The 20,657-nt window shown below is 38.7% G+C and overlaps 1 protein-coding gene and 1 long non-coding RNA gene across 5 annotated transcripts in view; one reads left to right on the forward strand and one right to left on the reverse strand.

Annotated features, from left to right (window-relative positions):
• Positions 1-2,035: 2,035 nt before the first annotated feature.
• Positions 2,036-5,359, reverse strand: LOC125615739. The gene is made up of 2 exons (XR_007346323.1): positions 4,842-5,359; positions 2,036-2,169 (listed from the first exon to the last, which is right to left on the reverse strand). It is a non-coding gene; the product is annotated as an uncharacterized LOC125615739 (long non-coding RNA).
• Esr1 (estrogen receptor 1) overlaps positions 4,475-20,657 on the forward strand; it is a 381,784-nt gene continuing 365,601 nt past the window's right edge. Inside the window, exons 1-2 of one of the 4 annotated variants that reach the window (XM_048799971.1) lie at positions 4,479-4,747; positions 13,277-13,376. The gene's annotated coding sequence lies outside the window, so the exon portion shown is untranslated. Of the gene's footprint in view, positions 4,748-6,478; positions 6,661-13,276; positions 13,377-20,657 lie in introns of those variants that run through there. The other 3 variants (XM_048799977.1, XM_015502311.2, XM_048799975.1) reach the window with 3 other exon arrangements.

Genomic DNA, 20,657 nt, shown 5'->3' on the forward strand with positions numbered 1-20,657 from the left:
CTCCCAAAAAAAAAAAAAAAAAAGTGTGCTTTGACCTGTTATGGTTTATACCTTTCACCTGTGGAAAGGTCGTTCTCCCTTTCCAGCACAGCTCCTCAAGGTCATGTCTGTTTGTTCTTGCTGGGCATAGAGGAGAGGACTCATAGGCACTTGCTGCTACAGGAGAGAGGTGCAGACAATGCACTGTGGGACCCAGAGGGGACAGTGAGGCTTGAGCAATGTCGGGCAACCAGGGAGGGCTCCAGGGAGAAGGTGCTCTTTGCCATGAACCTTGAAGAAGTAATGCAGTTACAACTGAGCTGAGTGGAGAATAGGCTGAGATCAAGGCCACAGGGGGCTCAGAGTGTGAGGCTGGTGAGAGGGCTGGGGTCAGATGAGTCACAGGGACCCAGTGAGTGGTTTGTACTTCATTTGATTTAGAGTGACTTGGTGAGGGTGATTAAAGAGGGAAGTAATCTGGTGAAGCTGCGTTCCGTGGGTTAGCAGCGGGAGAGGCTGGCGGCAATCAGACCCTTTAGGATGTTATTCAGTCAAGTCCTCCAGAGCTGACGAGGACCTGAGGGTGGGGGAGGGGCCCAGAAGATCTGGAGGCTGGAGGTATTTTGAAAATGGTGTCTGAAATCCCTAGAGTGTCTGAGTCTGGGTGAATATAGGAGAAAATTGTTAACCACACAACAGTTTTCTCAGGTTGTTGCTCATTACTGCCTTACAGCCTGCAGCCCTTTAAGACTCTTCACTTCTTTGGTGCTGGGTGAATAAGAATGTGCTGCAGAACTGGCCTCAGAGCAGAATGTCACTGTGGGCTCTCAGGAGCCACCAGTATTGACGGGCCATGGCTGTCCACGCTGATGCACATCAAAGGCAGCAAAAGGGCAGGGCCCATTGCCCCTGATTCTCTGTGGCTACTATTTCCTAGATTTCATTCCTTCTTCTTTTTTTTTTTTTTGTAACAGGGGTACTCAACCACTGAGCCACATCCCCAGCCCTATTTTCTTTTCTTATTTTGAGACAGGGTCTCGCTAAATTGCTTAGAGCCCCACTAAGTTGCGGAGGCTGGCTTTGAACCTGCAGTCCTCCTGCCTCAGCCTCCCAGTCACTAGGATTATGGGCATGCACCACTGCACTGGCTCATCTGGTTCTTGATTCCTGTTCTTATATGGGTCAAGGCTTCCCTCTGATCTCATTTGTTTACAGCTGTTTCCCTCCCATAAAGCCGTGTCTTCTGTCACTGTGATTCTGGTGTCTGGGCGAGCTGGGCAGCTGAACTTGACCACAGATTCTGTGCTGTATGTAAAAACCGTTCTTCTCTGACTTTGGCTCCTTGTTCTCAGGTGAAATTTATGGATTCTCCTTTCCTGTCAGAAATAGACCTTAGCAGTTGAAAATATACTAGTGGGAGGGCCACTGATCTCAGACGGACTTATCTGATGGACTTACCACTGATCACAGATGAGCCTGCTCATCTCAGCTGGCTGGTTTTCTCTGTCATTGTACAACTTTACTTACTAGGGGTCTTTGCTTCCTATGTTCTCCATTCCATCCCAAGACGTTCCCTGTGAGGCTCATACCTCCCTGTAGGTTTCCAAATTCATACTCCTGAGAACCTCAACATGATTGGCCAAGTCCATCTTGTTAGGTTGTGTTCTAGGTCACTGCCCAGACTGCAGATTGGCTGTCCAGCTAGTGGTAGTCAGATTGTGGGGGGACGTGGAGTCCAAGGGTGTCTGCTTGGTTGTCTGGGCAATAGGAGTAGAGGGCAGGGCAATTTCCCCTGTGAAGATGGCTAGATGGGTGGTCAGGTACTGATTGATGCCTTCAGGCTAGGACAGTTCAATTCTTGTTGCTCTTCAGGAAGAAAACCAGAAATTTGAAGCGGCTTTTATAGTGTGATGGAATTGAGACGGTCTTGGAGTACTGCCCACAGTGGAAGCATCTTTGCTAATAAGGACAAATGGAGACTATCGGCAATTACCTATGTATCTGAGTCCCAAGCTCTGCTATCATCTGGGGTGTCTGACCAAAGCACACATTCCAAGCCATAAACCTGATTTTTTTATTTTAGCCTAAATCAACCAGATCACAGCAAGATTTTGCTTGAATGACCCAGACAGATTGCATCAATTTTCTGCTTCACTTTACTTGTGGAAACCAGGCTGTTAGTGGCTACTTCTGGAATGGGAGAAGGTATCAAAAAAAAAAAAAAAAAAAAAAAGAAAAAAAAGAAAAAAACATGAAGGTTGTAACCTGAAAAAAATTTTTAGAATTTCATTGTTCAGTGTTCCTTAATAAACCACATGACTCTATAACATATACACGATATGTTTATGTTGGCCCACTTTAGTTTTTAGTAAAGATAGTGTGGATAGCATGATTTTGATGAAAATGACTCTTCCTTTTAAAAGTGTGTATGAGGGAATCAGGCATGATATTGCTCTTTGAATTATACTTCTGAGATTTAATTTGTCCTGTGTTTGTTTCTATGATGCTGTATTACAGTGCTTCATTTAACTTGTTCTTTCTGTTTTTTTTTTCATTACCAACTCTTAATAGTGGTGAATACAGTTTATGATTCTTCATTTTAAAATGATTCTTCCTTAATCTCAAGGGAAGTTTTTTTTTTTTCTATAAGAAACCACAGAGTATTTTAAAACATTGTTAGTCTAAGCACACATTTTTATTTTTAGTGAACTCATTAGGATGATAAACATCAAAATGGTCAAAATAAACTTTCTATATCAACCTGATTAAATTGTTTTTGATTTGCTGATGAAACTTCACTGTCTCCTCAGGACACATAGAACCTGAGTGTTCTCATAGTGTGAGATCCTGTGTTGGTTCAGATGCTACAGGGGAGTGTTGAAGGTGTGAGGTGAGGTTTGAGCTGGACTGCCCACATTTGAGCCCTCCTGCCAGCTGGTATGGGTACTTAAGCTTATTATCTTGTGGTCTCCACATCTGTGTTTTGGTAGAACCTACATCACTATGAAAGTGCTTAGAATTCCTGTATTTATATGCCCAGGAGACATTTGCTATTATTTTGATTCTCTTCCATTCAAGAAAGCATATACTGAAATGTAAGTGAATATCAATAATACTCTTTTAAGGGTAAGTAATCTAATTTATATTTTATGTGACGTTTACACTATTTATTCATATTTTCTAAAAAAGGAAATAATCTATAATCAGTTTAGAATCCGTTGAATGTCCTATTTTTAAGAACTGTTGCTCTCTGAATTTCCTTCTCTATATTGATGCGCACAACTGATTTTAGCAGGAAACTAAATGCTGTTTGAAAAGCAAAATTCATCCATTCTCGCTAAAAAATAATGAAAGGATTTAATTAAATTAGAAAAAGTATTTTGCTTTAAGACATTTAAACTGCTCAAAACATTTAAAGTTTACTTTCCCCCAGAAATCATAAACAACAATAAACAGCTAACAAAGTTCCTGCACTGCTTAGTATACATGATTATCTCTCATGTAAGTGAATCTTGTTAACATTTTATGTTTGTTAAACTAAATCAAATACTTTGCATCTTAACCAAAATGTTCCCTGCTCTCCATGTTTTGGAAAAGTTAACCTCAGAGAAGTTTGCTCATTCAAATTATTTATGGACTAATTCACAAATATAGAGAAGATGGAAGACAGTGAAGATTATTTATTTAAAAAAATGTTTAAAGCATTGATTCTGAGAGTTTCCCTTTTCCTTTCTTCCCTAAGTCATTTCTGAGATGGCCCTCCTCTTGCGGGTGGCCTTTGGCTGGGAGACCAAGAGGTGCAAGTAGCCAGAGAGAGGCCCCTCCTCCTCCCTTCATCGGTCACTGCTCAACTTCCGGAAAACCAGCCTTACTCAGACTTTCAGAGTAGAAAAAGCTAATATGTATTTTAAAAAACCCTTTGGAGTACATGCTACATTAACCTACAGCAGATTTTTATAAGCTTTTAAAATTTTTTAAAATTTAATATGATCTTAAAACTCATTTTCTACTTTAGAATGTTTGTCTCTGTGTTAAAAACAAACAAACAACAAACAAAAACCCTATGAACTTGTAAACTATTTCAGGAAAGTGCCAGGATCATAGGACAGAAGAAGGAGTTCAAAGTCAGAGGAGCTAAACCTGTGCAGGTTACAAAGTCAGGAAGGTCATTAATCAGTGACACAAAGTGCGGAGCAGAAAGAGAAAGTTACCAAGACCACGATCACAGGTGTGTCCTCTGTCCTGCTTTTAGCTGTGGTTAATTTTGGATGAACAAAATTGTTCAAAATGTGCTGAATGAAAGCTTTATTTACTTCTTTCCCCCCAATTTGTCTAGACTTCAAGTTTTATTATGAGTAAACAGAAAATGGGCTGGATTACATAAAGAGAGAGAGAGAGAGAGAGAGAGAGAGAGAGAAGAAAAGAAATAAGTTTGGGTGGATCAACACATGACTTTCCCCATGTTAAACATCTATCAAAACGGAAGTGCTGAGAAAGTTAGAATCAGGCCTGGATGGAAGGCCACCGCCGCCTTTATTATTTGAAGGAGAGTTTCCAATCCCAGTCAAATGGTGGTGCTAGTTCTTTATTCTTGAGTTTCTGCATTTCCTAATTTCATGGTCACAACAGCCTCAGAACGGCTTCTACCAAAACTGAAAATGCAGGCTCCCTGCTCAGCAGCTCTGTGACGGGCAGCAAAGGTTAAGGCCCCTTCTGCTGCCTTCTCTAGCACAAGAAGACAGTCTCTGAGTGACTTTCTTCTCCTCAAGTAGGTACTCCTATTTCTTCTTCTCAATTGATCATTTTTTTCTTTTTGCTAGAATGCGCTACCGTGTTCAAGCAGGGTATAACTCAGAGCTTACCTCTCCTGTGAAACGCTGTTCCTTTTTCTCTCACTGCTCCAGGGGTATTTTGCAAAGTTCCTAGAAAGTCTTAGCATGATGTTAGCATGTTAATCTGAACTTGGTAGTGGAAATTCACTTTGGGAGTAAGATTCAGCTGAGTCACAGGGCAACCCAACCCGACTGCCTCTCCTCTGTACAGCACTGACAGGCTCCCTGCCCGCCCCAGATAACTGTATATTTATTGGATCCGGCTCTAGCCATGAGATACTGTATGGCTGAAATGTGTTGCAATTTTAGAAGTTCATGATTGATCTTGGACTAGCCTGAACACTAACTGTTTCCTTACTCTCTGTTTGGTGCTATAACTTATGTGAGTTTGAACTAAGCAATCGGAATAAGCCATTATTTGTTTTCCTGAAGGCAGAGTTTTTTTTTTTTTTTTGAAAAGCTGCGTGAGGTAGCAAGATGAGATCGAGACTCTGTGTCTTGTTTTGCCCCATGATTTTAGGCAAGTTTGTTTGAGTCCTGTGGTTCCAGTTTTCTCTATCTGAACACTACCACTAATGACTTTTTGCAGCAGGGTGGTGTGCACATTAACTACAGCACCACATGTAGCCTGTTGCTCACATAATGACGTGGTGGTCACAAAAGATAGGACAGGATACTTTCATTTTGGTTAAAGGAATGCTACACGTTTCAGGAAATGTTTTAAGTTGTAAGTTTTATTCTGGGTTATGATGCTAACCAGTTTTCGTTTTCTTTGACATGTACATAGAAGCCAACATGATTAATAAGTTTTTTTATAATTACTTAATAGAAGAGTTGGCTTTATCCAGGATTGTGATCATTGGTACTGATTCCTATTCAAAGTGCCAGATTTTGAATGACTATGGGTCAGATCTAATAGGCTTACAGAGTACCTTCAAGTAGAAGGTTGTTGGGAAACTTATCTGGTTTTGATATGATACATATATATTTATTTTTTACACATATAAAATATATTTATTTATTAATGTTGAGAGTGAACTTAGGAGAGAGAACCAGGTAGAAATATTTGAACTAAATCATAGAATGCATGGAAAAACCAAAAAAAAAAAATTAAGTAGGATAGGAACTGAGATCTTGGATTCAGAGCCATTTCTATTCTTTAAAATGCCTTCCCATTTATTAAAAGCAAACATTTGCTCTGGTCTTATTAATGTTCTATGAAGTGTGCCTATAAGAACTTGGGATGCATGGACATAGTATTATTACTAACAGGTTGGATACAATACTGTACAAGTTGTTAGATTTTCAAGAAAATTAGAAACAAAAATAATGTAGGTATGAGAGACAGAGCATGCAGGAAAAAAAAGCAAATTTCTGAATATGAATATAAGGATTATATTTACTAGTAGGATGTTTTTTTCAGGCTCTTGGAGATATTTGTTTCATTTCATAACTGGTGACAGTCAAGGAAAGGCATAAAGTTCTGTACTTAAACTTAAAATGAGAACAAAGCCAAACAACTACCTTTTATTTCAGTGAAGCCTGTGTCTCTCATTCAGTTTAGCATTCAGAGCTAGTGCCCTCTACCTTTCCCCTAACACTCTAAAGCGACCTGCACTGTAACCACGACACCAGGTAGCTGCTGAACATTCTTAACCTGGTTGTCTGCAGGGCTTCTCTGAGTATTTTGTCTGTTTCCATTTAGCTCAGTTGGTCAGAACAAATGCTGGGACTGAGGCTCATTGGTTGAAGTTTTGTTTGATCTGAATGGAGAAAAGCTCTGCTCCATGGTTGTAGATAGCTCCAAGGAAAAAGAGGGATTAGCTTTGAGAAGACCATCACATTGCTGGTAAGGGAAAAAAAAAGACTCACACCCACACTTCATCCATGATAGGTGAGTTATGGTCCTGCCCATCCACTTCTACCAGGGCTGGGTCTCTGTCATTAATCCCTAAGAAAGAAACACCGCCTGTGAGGCTTCTGCCAAGAGTCTAATAAGGTGCCATTTTAAAAGACACTTTACAGGTGGCTCTTGCTGAAGATGATAGTGATAAAGGTGCTTGCCTTTTGGGCAGCATCCCAATAGGTTACCTCTGGGCCATTCCCCCTGGACTAGGACAGCAAAACCTTGCATAACTGTGAGTTTGTGGTTCTTTCCAAGGAGTATATAATTTTTCTCTCTGAAAGTCTGTGGCTGTTTTATTAGAGTTTGAAGAGGCTTGCACTATTCATTTGCCCCTAAAAATAATTCTATACAGATTGTTTTCAGCTCAGGTTTTCTATAACAGATAAATCTTTAGTGAAGTTTCAAATACAAATAAATATGATATGACTAATTCCAAGACTTAGTTATATGAATTTCCACCTGTGCAATTCAGGCAGATCATTTCACCTCTGAACTCAAGTTTTTCATCTGCAATGTAGGGGACTAAGAGTAGCCACCAGGTATAATTTAATGGAAAAAATGAGATTAAACCACTTTTTAAACTACTTTCAGTATTCAAGTGATAGAAACACAACACAAGAAAGTAACTTTCATTCCAAGCCGAGTACAGTGCCTGGTGCTCAATAAATGTTGGTGAATAAATGAATCGAACTCCAGGTTAGTCCCATGACTGCTAGCAGTTGATATCCATCTGATCATAACCAGGGACTTACCCTGAAAAATAACGGGTGGTCAGTTCATCCTGCTGAGAAAGCCACCTACTAAAGAACTGGTGCTTTTGTATTAAGCACAAAGTGTTGAAACAGCAGGCCCAGAAACTGCCAATGTCCTTCTGGCTCTTATTCCCATTATTTCTGTCCTTTGGGACCACAGGATGGTCACATTCCTTTGCGATAAGAAAGGCAGCAAGGAGTATCTTGCTGAGATATCAATACTTTGTTATAAATTTCTTTATATTTATTTTCACATTATAAGAAATATTTTGAGAGATGGGGTGGATGAAGTTCAGTGGTACAGCACAACAAGGCTTCCCCTTCTCCCCCCCAAAAAGAAGAAAAAGAACAAATATGTTGCTTTTTTTGGGCAAAATCTTAGTTCATGTATGCATAGCATGTTAAATTTCTAATTCAATATGGTATCAGAGAACTGAAATAGACTCTCCCTTCTGACCCCACATATATTTAGGGCCCATGACGGTTAGTAATAATAGCAATTACATTAGCACTTACTGTTTGGGGAGCTCTTATTTTGCATGATACTTTTTATAAGTATATCATGTTTCATCCTCACACCAACCCCAGGTCATAAACAGTAACATGATTCTCAATGTACAAATGAGGAAACTGAGGCTTTGCAAGTTAGTGATTTGTCTCGTATTATAAAGCTTTGTAAATGGCAAACCTAGCTCTGGAAGATAAACTCATCTAATCCCAAAGTTCATATTCTCAGCTATTACTTGAAATAGTATTCATTTCTCAAGTCTCTGTTCAATATGAACTTTGCCTTGGAGAAGTAGGCTGAGCTCAGAGAAGACGTTATGCCCTCTCTAAGGCTTACTATCTTCGTCTGTAAAATGGGAATCATGATGTTGGATTTAACAGAAGTTTTGTGGCTACTGATGAGAATTCAATGTAATAATAACTGTAAAAGAACATTGTGAAAAGTTCACTTTATTCAAATATAAATTTGTTACTGCCAGTAATACAATTATGCACAAATTATGACTGAGTTTACGTGTAACATTTTGTCACCAGGTAAGTGAGCATAGCCTGGGTGTGGTGCTGGGAACTGGGTAGAAGAGGCAGGTCATTTTGTGCATGTGAAGCACTGACAGTGAGTGCATCAGTGCAAGTGTGGGTTGGGAGAGTCCTGGCTCCCCAAGCACGTGACAAAACATGCGTATGAGCAGGGGCAGGAGGGAGGTGGTTGTGGAGGAAGATGGCGACCTTCTCCCTGGTCGACCCTTGCAGACTTGGGGGATGCTCTCTAATTTATTTGGAGAAAACAAATGCCTAGGAACTTCCCTGGCTCTCTGTTGTAAGAGTCGTTGAAGACTCTTATTGGCTGTACACATGGAATGGTGTTGTCCCAAGCTTTCAGGAGCTTAATCTGGCTTTGGTCTCCTACTTGAAATTAAAGTTGTCATCAACATTTTTTTTTTGTGCTTTCCTGCTAAGAATGGGTGTAAGTGGGCACAATCTTCCACCTATCTTTCTTGTTGCCTTGGAGATAATGTCCAGGATCTTCGTGGTTACTGCCAATCATAAGGGGGAAGAGACAGACCACGACAAGATGACCAGTCCAGGGAGCTTGTGAAGTTAAGCAACTGATGTCATGATTCCAGCTCTTCACTGGCAAAGTAGAGTGCCACTGGGTTTTTGATGTTTCTTTTTCCTTGGATCTCATTAAACTGCCATCTTCTCAAATGGAGAGCAGCGGAGTTCCTAATATGCAGCTCCTTCCCCAACAAGGTTCTTCTGAAAATGGGTGATCTGCGTTTCTTTTTTCTTCTTCTGGTGGTTCTGGGGATAGAATCCAGGGCTCATTGCATGGTAGGCAAGCACGCTACCACTGAGCTATCTCCCCAGCCCAGTGATGGGAATTCTTTTTTCTTTTCAAATTCAGTTTAGATTCTATTTATTTATTTGCTTCATTCTTTTTAGTTATAGGTTATAATAGAGTCCATTTTGATATAAGTATATAAGCATGGAATATACCATGTTCTAATTAGGACCTCGGTTTTGTGGATATACACAATGTTGAGATTCACTGTGGTGTATTCATATATGTACATAGGAAAGTTATGTCAGATTCATTCTACTGTCTTTCCATACTCCCTTCTCTTTATTTCTCTTTGTCTAATCCAGTGAATTTTTATGCCCCCCGCCCTTATTGTGGGTTAGCTTCCACATATCAGAGAAAACATTCGACCTTTGGTTTTTCAGGGTTGGCTTATTTCACTTAGCATGATAGACTTCAGATCCATCCATTTACTGGAAAATTTCATAAAGTCATTCTTATTCATGGCAGATTAATACTCCATTGTGTATATATATCACAATTTCCTCATCCATTCATCTATTGAAGGGCACTTAGTTTGGCTCCATAGCTTAGTAATTGTGAATTGTGCTGCTATAAACATATATGTGGCTGTATCACTTTAGGATGCTGATTTTTAAGTTCTTTGAATATATACTGAGGATTGGGATAGCTGGATCAAATGGTGGTTCCATTCCAAGTTTCTGAGAAATCTCTGTATTACTTTCCAGAGTGGTTGCACTACTTTGCAGTCCTACCACAATGTATGAGTGTACCCTTTCTCCCACATTCTCACCAACATTTATCGTTGTTTGTATTCTTGATAATTGCCATTCTGAATGGAGTGAGATGAAATCTTAGAGTGGTTTTGATTTGCATTTCTCTAATTGCTAGAGATGTTGAACATTTTTCCATATTTTTTGTTGATAGCTCATTTCTTCTTTAGAGAAGACTCTATTTAGTTCTTTTTGCCCATTTATTGGTTGGATTATTTGGTTTTTTTGTGATTGAATTTTTTGTTGAAGAGGCTGTCTTTTCTTCAATGTAAGTTTTGGTGCCTTTGTCTAGTATGAGGTAACTATCTCTGTGGGTTTGTCTCTGTGTCTTCTATTCTGTTCCATTGGAGTTCTTGCCTGTTTTGGTGCCAATACCATGCTTTTTGTTGCTGTTGTTATAGGTCTATAGTATATTTAAAGCCTAGAATTGTGATTCTTTCTGCTTTGCTTTTCTCACTAAGGATTGCTTTGGTTCTTCTAGGTCTCTTATTTTTCCACATGGATTTCAAAACTTTTTTTTTCCTATTTCTATGAAGAACATCATTGGAATTTTAATGGGAATTGCATTAAATCTGTATACAGCTTTTGGTAGTATGGACATTTTGACAATATTAATTCTGGCCACCCAAGAACATGGGAGAAGTGATCTGCATTTCTGAGACCCATCTTCCTTCTGCTATTCTTAGAAATGGTCTCACTGGGATATTTCCTTTCAGGAGACACCAAGAAATCCAGCAGCAATTTTGAATTTATCTGACAGAGAGTAAATCAAGAATTATTTTCTAAAAACCATGCAAAAAAGGGCCTAATAAAGATGATAGCATCATATTTAATAATTCATTTTAATATCTTTTTATTTATTTAGTTTTTGGTTCTGGGTATTAAATCCAGGGGTGCTTAACTATTGAGCCACATCCTTAGACTTTTAGAAATTTTATTTAAAAATGTTGACACAGGATCTAAATATGTTGCTTTGGGCTGGGGATGTGGCTCAAGCGGTAGGGCGCTCGCCTGCCATGCTTGTGGCCCAGGTTCGATCCTCAGCACCACATACAAACAATGATGTTGTGTCCGCCAAAAACTAAAAAATAAATATTAAAAAATTCTCTCTCTCTCTCTCTCTTTAAAAAAATATGTTGCTTAAGGCCTTGCTAAGTGTCATTTTAATGTCTTTTACTTTAAAGCTATGGGATAAACATACACAGACATGTACACACACACACACACACACACATTTCAATAAGGAATTTTAGAAGTTCTACTTGCATTGAGTTTTACTACAGAATATTTAAGGATTAAGGTTATTCAGAGCCAAATATAATTTAATTCAATCCAATTTAATTTTTTCCCTAATTTTGCCTAGGAAATGAGTAGTTGCTACAGGGCCCCATTGTGGCTCATTAAACTTTGTCCTAGAGACCCTCTCCTAACAGAACAAAAGTGTCTTGGGTACAGTGCTGGTGATTGCACATCGGTGCCTGGGAAGAGCCTGCTACACACTGGTGTCAGGGGCATGATTGTGTTTGATTGAGCCTGACGTTTCTTTGACCCCTAGACATTCTCTACTAGGTATGGTCAGCTGGGCACTGGGTATAATGTATGACTATTAGCTAACAATTGTAATATATCCTTTCTATCATAATGTCTGGTAACAGTAGAGGAGAATGTGATAAGTGCTTTGAGAGTGATGAGCTCTGTGGGGGAGTGTGAAGAGAAGAGAGGAAGTTATTTCCAGTTGGCAAAGGGTGGTTAGGGGTGATTTCAGGCAGGAAGTGACATATGACCCTGACCTTGAACTATGGGCAATGTTTCCACAGGAAGATGTAAGGAAAGGACAGAAAATAAGCAAAGCAAAGGCTTTGGGGAATCATTAGCAGTTTGGCAGAAATATAGTTAGGACACGTGCAGGGAGGCAGCAGGAGATAATCTAGGAATGGAGAGTTCAATGTCATTTTGAGGACTTGGACTTCATTATGTAAGCATTAAAGATTTTGGTATAGGCTTATAATGAAATAATGTCTCAACCTTAGGAAAACACTGTATAGATGGAAGTGTTCAGGTGATAAGTGAGAACATCAATTTGGAGGTGATTTGAATAGTTCAAGAGAGGTGAACTATTAATTTAAGTGGAACAACCTAAATTGAACGATTTAAGAAATCTTTTAGGACTTGTTTTTTTGAATCAGGACTGTTTATGGTTGTAAAGAAGATTTTGTTCCAAAAGTGACTAGTGGAGAAAGAAGTGAGAGTCAAAAGGTCTTACTTTGCCACTGAGGTGCTTAGCAAACAGTGGCAGGCTCTGAGCTGTGTCTCTGTAACTGTAAAATGGGACTGATAACTGCTGGGCACCCATCAAAGCACTATACTAGTGGTACCCTGGAGACCAAGTAATGGACCTTTGTGAAGTGCCACACTTCATATGTGTGAAATACTATCTACTTAGAATATTTTTATAGGACAATTATTTTATTTGGACAAAAAATAGATTCATTAGGAAATAGTTCATATCTCTATAGTAGTTGTACTACTACTACTACTACTACTACTACTACTACTACTGTCAGTCTCTCTAAGATTACTCTTTTAATCTTATTGTGATTAATAGGATCATCCCAATTTTTGCATATACTTATTAAATAGATACTCTTCATTGGGCACTGAGAATTTTGACTTTCGAGGCCTCATTTTGCTCACAAAACAGACACAGGGGTTGGACTAGGGAAACTGCATGGTCTCTGTGATTTCACCATTTGGTAATTCTGTGGTTCTGGTGTTCAGTTACCTACAATTAGAACAGTGAGTTGAGATACCATCATAAACACAATCAAACTGATAGGCATCTGTCTGGGAGTAAGAGACAGATGTGCCACTGTCCCATAGACTCAGGGTTCTAGTTGGAAAGGAAGACTGATTTGTCTTTCCTCTGCCAAAATGCTGTGCATTATGGGAATGGGGAGCTGAGTCCCGGTATTGTGGGTAGAAGAAAGGGGGAAGGTTGGGTTTGCTGTCTTCCTTTTTTCTCTTATATAAAAGTAAGGGGAAATAATTATGAAAAGAAAAATGGCAAAGAACAGTCTGGGGTGGGGGTTGATAGAAAAGGCCAAGTGCACTCAATAATCTAATTTCAGTTATAATAAATCTCCAGGGCTGATGCTTCACTCCTGAGAGTGCTCAGTGGCTAACACTTGGCTTTTGTATTTGGGCAGAGATGAACAGAGAGAAGGTGATACTGCACCACTCAGCAGGAAGAACATTACTCATACTGGTTGGATGGTCTTTTCCTCTAGATCACCCAGCCTGCACAAAGTAAGCACACAGGAACTTTAAATCTAGTTTGGAACAAAAAAAGATTCATAGAAAAATGTTTTCTAGGAAACGAAAAGTCAAAAAATAAAGGTCTGTTTACGGTGGCATTCATGTTGCATAAGCTGTATTAAAGTAGATGAGTATTAATCATTTAGAGCAGTTCACAAATTATTCACATTTGGACTATGCAGGGACCTCATTTCACTTCTTTCTCACCATCTGGATTCTGTCCATTTCACTCCTCCCTCAGCACTTGGAATAGAAACGAAATTTCAATGTGCCAAATTTCTACTTATTAGAAGCTATAGTAATATGTTCAGTAGGGAAAGGGATTTATACTGTTATGTAGAAGGAGAGTTTGGGATGATCTAAGGCTTTGGTTTGTTGTTGATATTGCTAGAATCCACTACCATCAATGTTTGAGAATTGGGCGCACTAGAGAAATTTATAGATGTACAAAAGTGTAACAAACATTGGGTGCACTTGACTTCTTTATCCAGCTCTTTAGTTCTAAATTTATTGTTAGTTTTATTTATCAAACCAATTCTCAGAGGAGTGGTATTTGCTGTGGCCACAAGGAAACATCTGTAAGCTTAAACCTTAGAGGCAAAAAGCCAGTTAGAACATTTGGCATAATGAAGCTCAGATTGTAGAAGAGAAAAATTAATCAAGGAAACCCTCAAAACTATTGAGACTACACTAAAGAAAAGTGTCTTATCACTGATACACTGAAGAACCAAGTTCACATTAATTAAGAAATGTCAGAATCCATCATGAATCAAGGAGGAATGTCATACTCTGGTAAATTTGGAAGTTGATGTTAATCTGACTGCCAGGATTTATGGTAGATTATATAATGGAATCCTGAGTTCTAAGAGATCAAAGGAAAATTCTGGCTCTTCCTTCATCCATTCTCTTAGGTCAAGCCTACCCAGCCAAAAGCCAAATGGAGAGTTGAGCAATTATCTGAAGTGGGCAGTAGAGACGGCCAAACCAGATAATGCATGATCAGAAAGTCATTGCAGAGGGAAAATGTGGACTGAAAATAGGGTAGGAGTGAGTGTGGAATGTCAAGCAATTTGGTCAGTATCCACAGTCCAAATTTACTGAATAACAGCCAATGCCTTCTTCATGTCGTTGTTTAGAATGAGACTGAAGGACAAGGGGAAAAACAAAGTCACTACTGAGGCTGTTGCAAGTTTGTGCAGATTTTTCTCCATATCTGTGTTATTATCTGTGACATGTCTAATCCTGAGTATTTCCAGGGATCGGATTTCACTGTTCTAGACTAGTGGGTTGAAGTGGTGGAGGAAACTGACTTATGTTCTTTTACAGTTTTGACGAATATTGTATTTAATTAGTCTTTTTACCCTCCACAGTGCATGCTGGTGAATTTTCCATTGAAAACTTTGATGCTCTCTTGCCTTTCTCATTTCCTCATATGGCCATTTTTATATATTCTTAATTTTAATAGAACCTGAGAAGGAAGAATATAAGTCTGCTAGAAGTGGATTGCATTGCTTTTGGTTAAAAAAAAAAAAAAGGAAGAAAGAAAAAAAAAAAACCTACCAAAGTCTCAGAATCAGTGTGGTATTTTTAAAATTTGATGTAAAAACCATAAGCTACTCACTTTGAGCAGATGTTTCCCAGCTCTAAATTATCACTATCCATCATCATCCCTGTGTCTGTCAGTGTGAACTTGCTAATTGTAAAAATTCTTTTATTCAATGTCACATTTGTTATTTTTTTAATTGAGAAAAAGTTCATAAATTAAGTTTACTGTTGCTTAGAATTAGGAAAAGACACAGGCACACTCATATTTCAGATGGAAAAACAAAGTTAAGAAATTAAACAAGTTTTTTTTCCTCACATTATCGTGTTTTGTACATGTGAAGTCATGATACAGCATTTTAGAAACAAACAAATAAACAAACAAAAATAAAACTGATGACGTACTTTTCAATAGCTTAAGTTGATGTTTAAAACCCATAGGAAAAAATGCCCTGTGGCATTTTTGGAGCACTGCAAGGAATTCTTTTGAAATACCTTGTAATAAAGTAAAAATTCAAAAATGGTGTAAATAAGGATTAAGAAAGTCATATAAGTGATGAGATAAAACTGTGTAGGAAATGACATTGCTAATTCCTCACTTGCTGATTCTCTGGTAAAACCACACAGCCATCACAGGTGACTATACTGGACATATGCTTTGAGATGCTGTGGACCGGGAGGTTTTGTTCTAATGACAAAATGAATGTACAGAAATAAAATTCATTCCCTGAACCTGAATTGAGATAGTAGGTTATGGCCTACGTATAAATGAATCAAAACGACTAATTACATCATTGGTAAATAGCTCATGCCTTACTTAGTTTTGTAGAAACTATGGTTGAGGAACTTGATCTTTGCAGATAAGGGAGACATTGATTCTTCAGTGCCATGGATAAGGGAGACTACTTTTATTTTTAATCACCTTGCTTTATTTAAGTGGGGGATAAAATCAGAATTCATAAAGGAAATCTTTGGAAATCACTCATATTATGAAACTGTCCCACTCTGTTATAAAACAAAAGGAAGAAGAAAACCAAGAAGATGTAAGCACAAAAATGTCTTTATACTCTTCAGGACTGCAGTACCAAATCTCAGCACAGCTCTTTACCAAGAAGGATGTAGATACAAATGTCAATGGAACTACCATCAAAATAGGAGATCATATTAGTTTCCCTTTCTGTATTTCAGCTTCTTCCATGGATATATAAAATATAATTGGATTCTTAGTTTGGGGAATGACTTTTCATTTAATTTCTTTGATTATTGAGCCACTATTGCCAGCGGCTTAGCATATACTTGCTCTCTGCGGAGCACTGGAGTGTGTTTCTTGAGTTGAAGTGAAGGATACAATCTATGAACTACCACCATTAAAAAAATACCCCACAAGTACTGTGTAGTTGAAATTTCTTTACTTGTTATCAGGGAGGTTGACCAACTTATCTACAATGTTCAATATTTCATTCTATATATAGAAAACACTACTTAAAAAAATCTTTTAAGTATCATTTTTTTCTCTAATAGCTTTATCATAGCCGTTAGCAAGTAAAACATTTCCTTATTGGAATTTCACAACTTCCTTTTTGTCTTGCCAGTTGTATGATGTTAATTAGACGCAAAATGTGAGTTTGCATTTAACCCTAAAATCAGAGAATGTCTTCAGAATGTAGTCTTTATATAATCAGTTTCTACCTAAAACCAGAGACATGACTCTTACATTCTTATTAGTTAGGAATCTTCCTGTGGAATTTAATTATTCAAAAGTGACAAATGGCAGTTTCTAAGGGGAAAAAAATTGTTTAGGTGGACAAGCAGACTTTTTTTTTTTTTGTATTGTGACTACCAAATAATCAGATCATTTAAATTTAAAATTTAAAGAGAAAATAACTTACTGACCTCCAAGTCCTTTCTCATTTCCTCCATAAAACATTTTAGAACCAGTTCAGAACCTCTTGGAAAGCCATGCCTATATTCTAATGAAAGGTGTCACCATTGCGTAAAGCCAGCTTGAGAAGCTGTATATTTATTTTGTAGTACATGAATCCAGTAGCAGGCATGTGATATAAAATGTTAAAATCCCTTTTTATTTGTAAATTCCATGCAATCCTTCAAAATGATTAAAAGCCCAAGAAGTCTGAGTCAACTTAATAATATGCAAGGTTTGTTTTTATGTAACGTGCCCACATTGCAAGGGAGGTGTGGGGTGTGGACCTAGCTCTGTCTGCCAATCAGCTATAGAGGCCAGCACTTAACCTGACCTCTCTAGGGTCCAAACTGGCATATTTTACTCAGAGAGATGACCTAATTGTAGAACTAGCAGTTTTGGTGAAGTATTTCAGGAAAGTTTTTGATTAGACCTTGTATAAGAAATGAAGGGTTACTAGGCAAAGACTTTCTTTGGTGACTAATCAAATGTTAAATAATATTACCAATTCCAGGCTTAGTCACTGTCCTCACAAGTGCTGTGGAACTGGTTAGGCTGGTCTTCCCAAGAGGCTGGAGATGATCAACTGTCCCCAGGCACGCAAAGCCCTCCGAACCTTGTCTACAAGAACAAGGCTGACTGCAGGCTATGTAGAAGCTCCCACCCCCCAAACTGCTCTGGCTTATGAATCTAAGAGAGTTATGGTTCTAATACCTCTATTAAGAGTCTGAGCAACTGCAAATCAACCCTCATGTGAATCACAGCAGAGCCAGGGGCATGGCTGCTGTAGCTTCTCACTTCCAAGAAGACAGCGAATGCCTGGAGCTATTTGCCAACCCGGTGCAGACGGTTTGATTTTGGACAGCAAGGGGAAAGACAATGGAAAAAAGAAAAAGAAAAAAAAAGAACAAGATTTTAACAAACAAATGAATCCTCTATCTGGCTCGGGGTTAAAACACCAGGAGAACCAGTGCAAATCTTGGGAGTTTGGATCCCACATCATTTTCAATATATTGTCCTATGTCCTCTCTCCCTTTCTGTTTCCACTAGCTCCACGGGTCTCTTGCATTTTTCTTTCTACTTTGAGGTCCCGGTTCTGAAGTTGATTATTCTACAAAGGTCTAAGGTTGCTATTGTTATGACTTTGATAGAGGTTTGAAACAAAACCATCAGTCTTCTAGCTGGCATGGAGCTCAGGGCTCATGGTGTTCCTCCCCAAGGAACTGCGACACCTAGGTGGCACGCCAGAATCATTCTTTCCCATGCCGGTTGCTCTTCCATTTACAAACCACCCAGAACAGAAGTGTTTCTCCCATTCTCAAACGTATTTGGCTCTATTAACATGAAATGTTGGTTTTCAGTACAAAGAACCTGAAGGCTAAAAAAGGAGATACATAAAGCGCTAGGTTATGGGGCACCTGCATGTGGGTTTCCCCACGAGCACTCTTGAAAGTCCTGTGTCTTTCATGGTCTAATTTTTTCATTCCTGGGGTCAGTGAGTTCAGTCAAGTGGTTAATATAATGACAGTAATAACAGTTATACATTGTTTTCTGGTGCTTGGTGCTTTATAGAGATAGCTCATTTGGTCCTTTTAATATCTCTAGGAGTAGGTGTCTATACACCCACTTTCCCAGGCAAGCAAAGGAAAACCAAATCAAGTAATTTCCTGAACATGACCTCACTATATGTGGTATAACAAGACTGGAATAGAGGATCTTGGTCACTGTAAGCATGGGTTTCCAGGTTACGAAGGCAGGCAAAAGACATTGATCCTGGAGGATATAGAGAAAGTGTAATGAAAAGGAAAAGTCTTCTCCCAGTAGGATCCCATCATCCATTTGAAATGAGAGCTCAGATTTCTTTGTGAATTGGTATTTGTGTCCCCACTGAATAGATGGACAGATGCGTATGATTTCTTATTTTTATATGTTTGGAGCTCATCTATTCAAGTCGAGAACTCTGTGTTTACAGACCAGGCCATGGACAATGGATTTTTATTTTTTTATCATTTGGAGTACATTGTTCTGCCTATAAATAATACCTAATGAGGCCAACTGATTATATATATCTGGACAAACTAGACTTATTAAAAAAGACAACATGCAAGATTAGCTAACCAGTCATTAAGCTCAATCCTCATTCTAACTTCAGTTAGTGAAAATGTGTCACTGGATTTTGTCCCAAAATAGACAGTGGAAGAGGTCTCTTCTTGACCAGATAATTTTTTTGCTTCCTAATTATATTTGATGTAGATTAATTGTAAATATGATTTGGGGGATTCAGGAAATATGAACTAAAGATGAAAAGAGATGGTTCAAATGTGCATAGGATGGCAGAGGGAGTGGGATCCACAACACTGGTGAATCACACCTGAATAATATAGGACTGACTGCAATGTAACAATGCACTCAACGATTATGTCACTTCATCCTCTATTTGGAGCAACTTCATTATCTATTTGGGGCATATTACTTCTCTGCTATATTCTCGTTGGTATCTATTTACTGGGATTTCTTCTAGTTTTGATTCTATCTCATTGCTTTAATCTGTCTCTAAGTAAATTAGAAGGCAATAAATAATACACACACACACACACACACACACAATTCTTGTCTTTATGTCCACCATCTAGTCAGAAGTTATATGTATACAGCAAGTAGAAATCTTAGTCATCTGGAATTCCATGATTCCAGAAAAATGTGGACATCTGAAGCTGGAATCAGTTATGAACACACATGTCCATATCCATGTCTACATTTTTCTTCCCATGGCAACATTTAGCTATTGTTTTGACACATATTTAAATAATAATATAATATTATCTGTCAAAGTATAGATGACATTTTGTTGCTATTGAGCATCCAAAAGTTCTACAGAGCAATTTTGGGATTTTTGCTCCGCTCAAACATGCAGAACACATTTCTTCAAACTACATTTACAACAAGGGAAACTAGCTAATGTGCTTCAAAGAAATTCACCATGTTTCTGTTGATCTTTCTTCAATCCTGGAGCACCACAGGAAAATGATATATCAGGGAATCCTTGTTCTCATCACCCAGGAAGCAAGTGTCCTTCCCAGGGATGGGAGGAAAGAGAGGGAGGGCAGGACCACGCTTCACAGGTTACTGTGTACCTTGTTGTCCTGTCTGGTCCTTTCAGGGTAGATTTCCTGGGATAAGAACAAAGCTTATTGGTTGTCCTTGCTCTGCACAAGAGCACACCAGGTCCCTAGTACTGTCTTGTTTGCTTTCCCACACTGGCTCTGCCTCATGTTTCAGCTGAAATTCTTTCCATGCAGGAGGAGAAATGAGAGAAAAAAATGGAGGAAGTGTCTCTAGTTTTGAGCCCTCTGTCCAATCTACAGGCATCTGTTTTAACTAGAGGGCTGGAGAAGTGAATGGTGAATGCTGTTGAGCAGAGTTAACATGAGAAGCACGTTTGGAATCATGGAAGTTCTTCTCTGCAGCCTCCACAGAGAGACCTGGAAACGTGAGGGTTTACAGGGTCCCAGGCTGTAAGGTTATCTGAGACAGGCCTATTGTGGTCATCGAGGGGCTTCTGTGCTTCCACTCTTTTTTTTTTTAATTTTTTATTGTTGGTTGTTCAAAACATTACAAATTTCTTGACATATCATATTCCACACTTTGATTCAAGTGGGTTATGAACTCCCACCTTCACCCCATACACAGATTGCAGAATCACATCAGTTACACATCCATTGATATACATATTGCCATACTAGTGTCTGTTGTGCTCCCCTGCCTTTCCCATCCTCCCCCCTCCCCCCTCCCCACCTCTCCCCTCCCCT

The sequence above is a fragment of the Marmota marmota genome, unplaced genomic scaffold (assembly GCF_001458135.2).
Source record: "Marmota marmota marmota unplaced genomic scaffold, marMar, whole genome shotgun sequence".
In the NCBI taxonomy this organism is placed as follows: domain Eukaryota; kingdom Metazoa; phylum Chordata; class Mammalia; order Rodentia; family Sciuridae; genus Marmota; species Marmota marmota.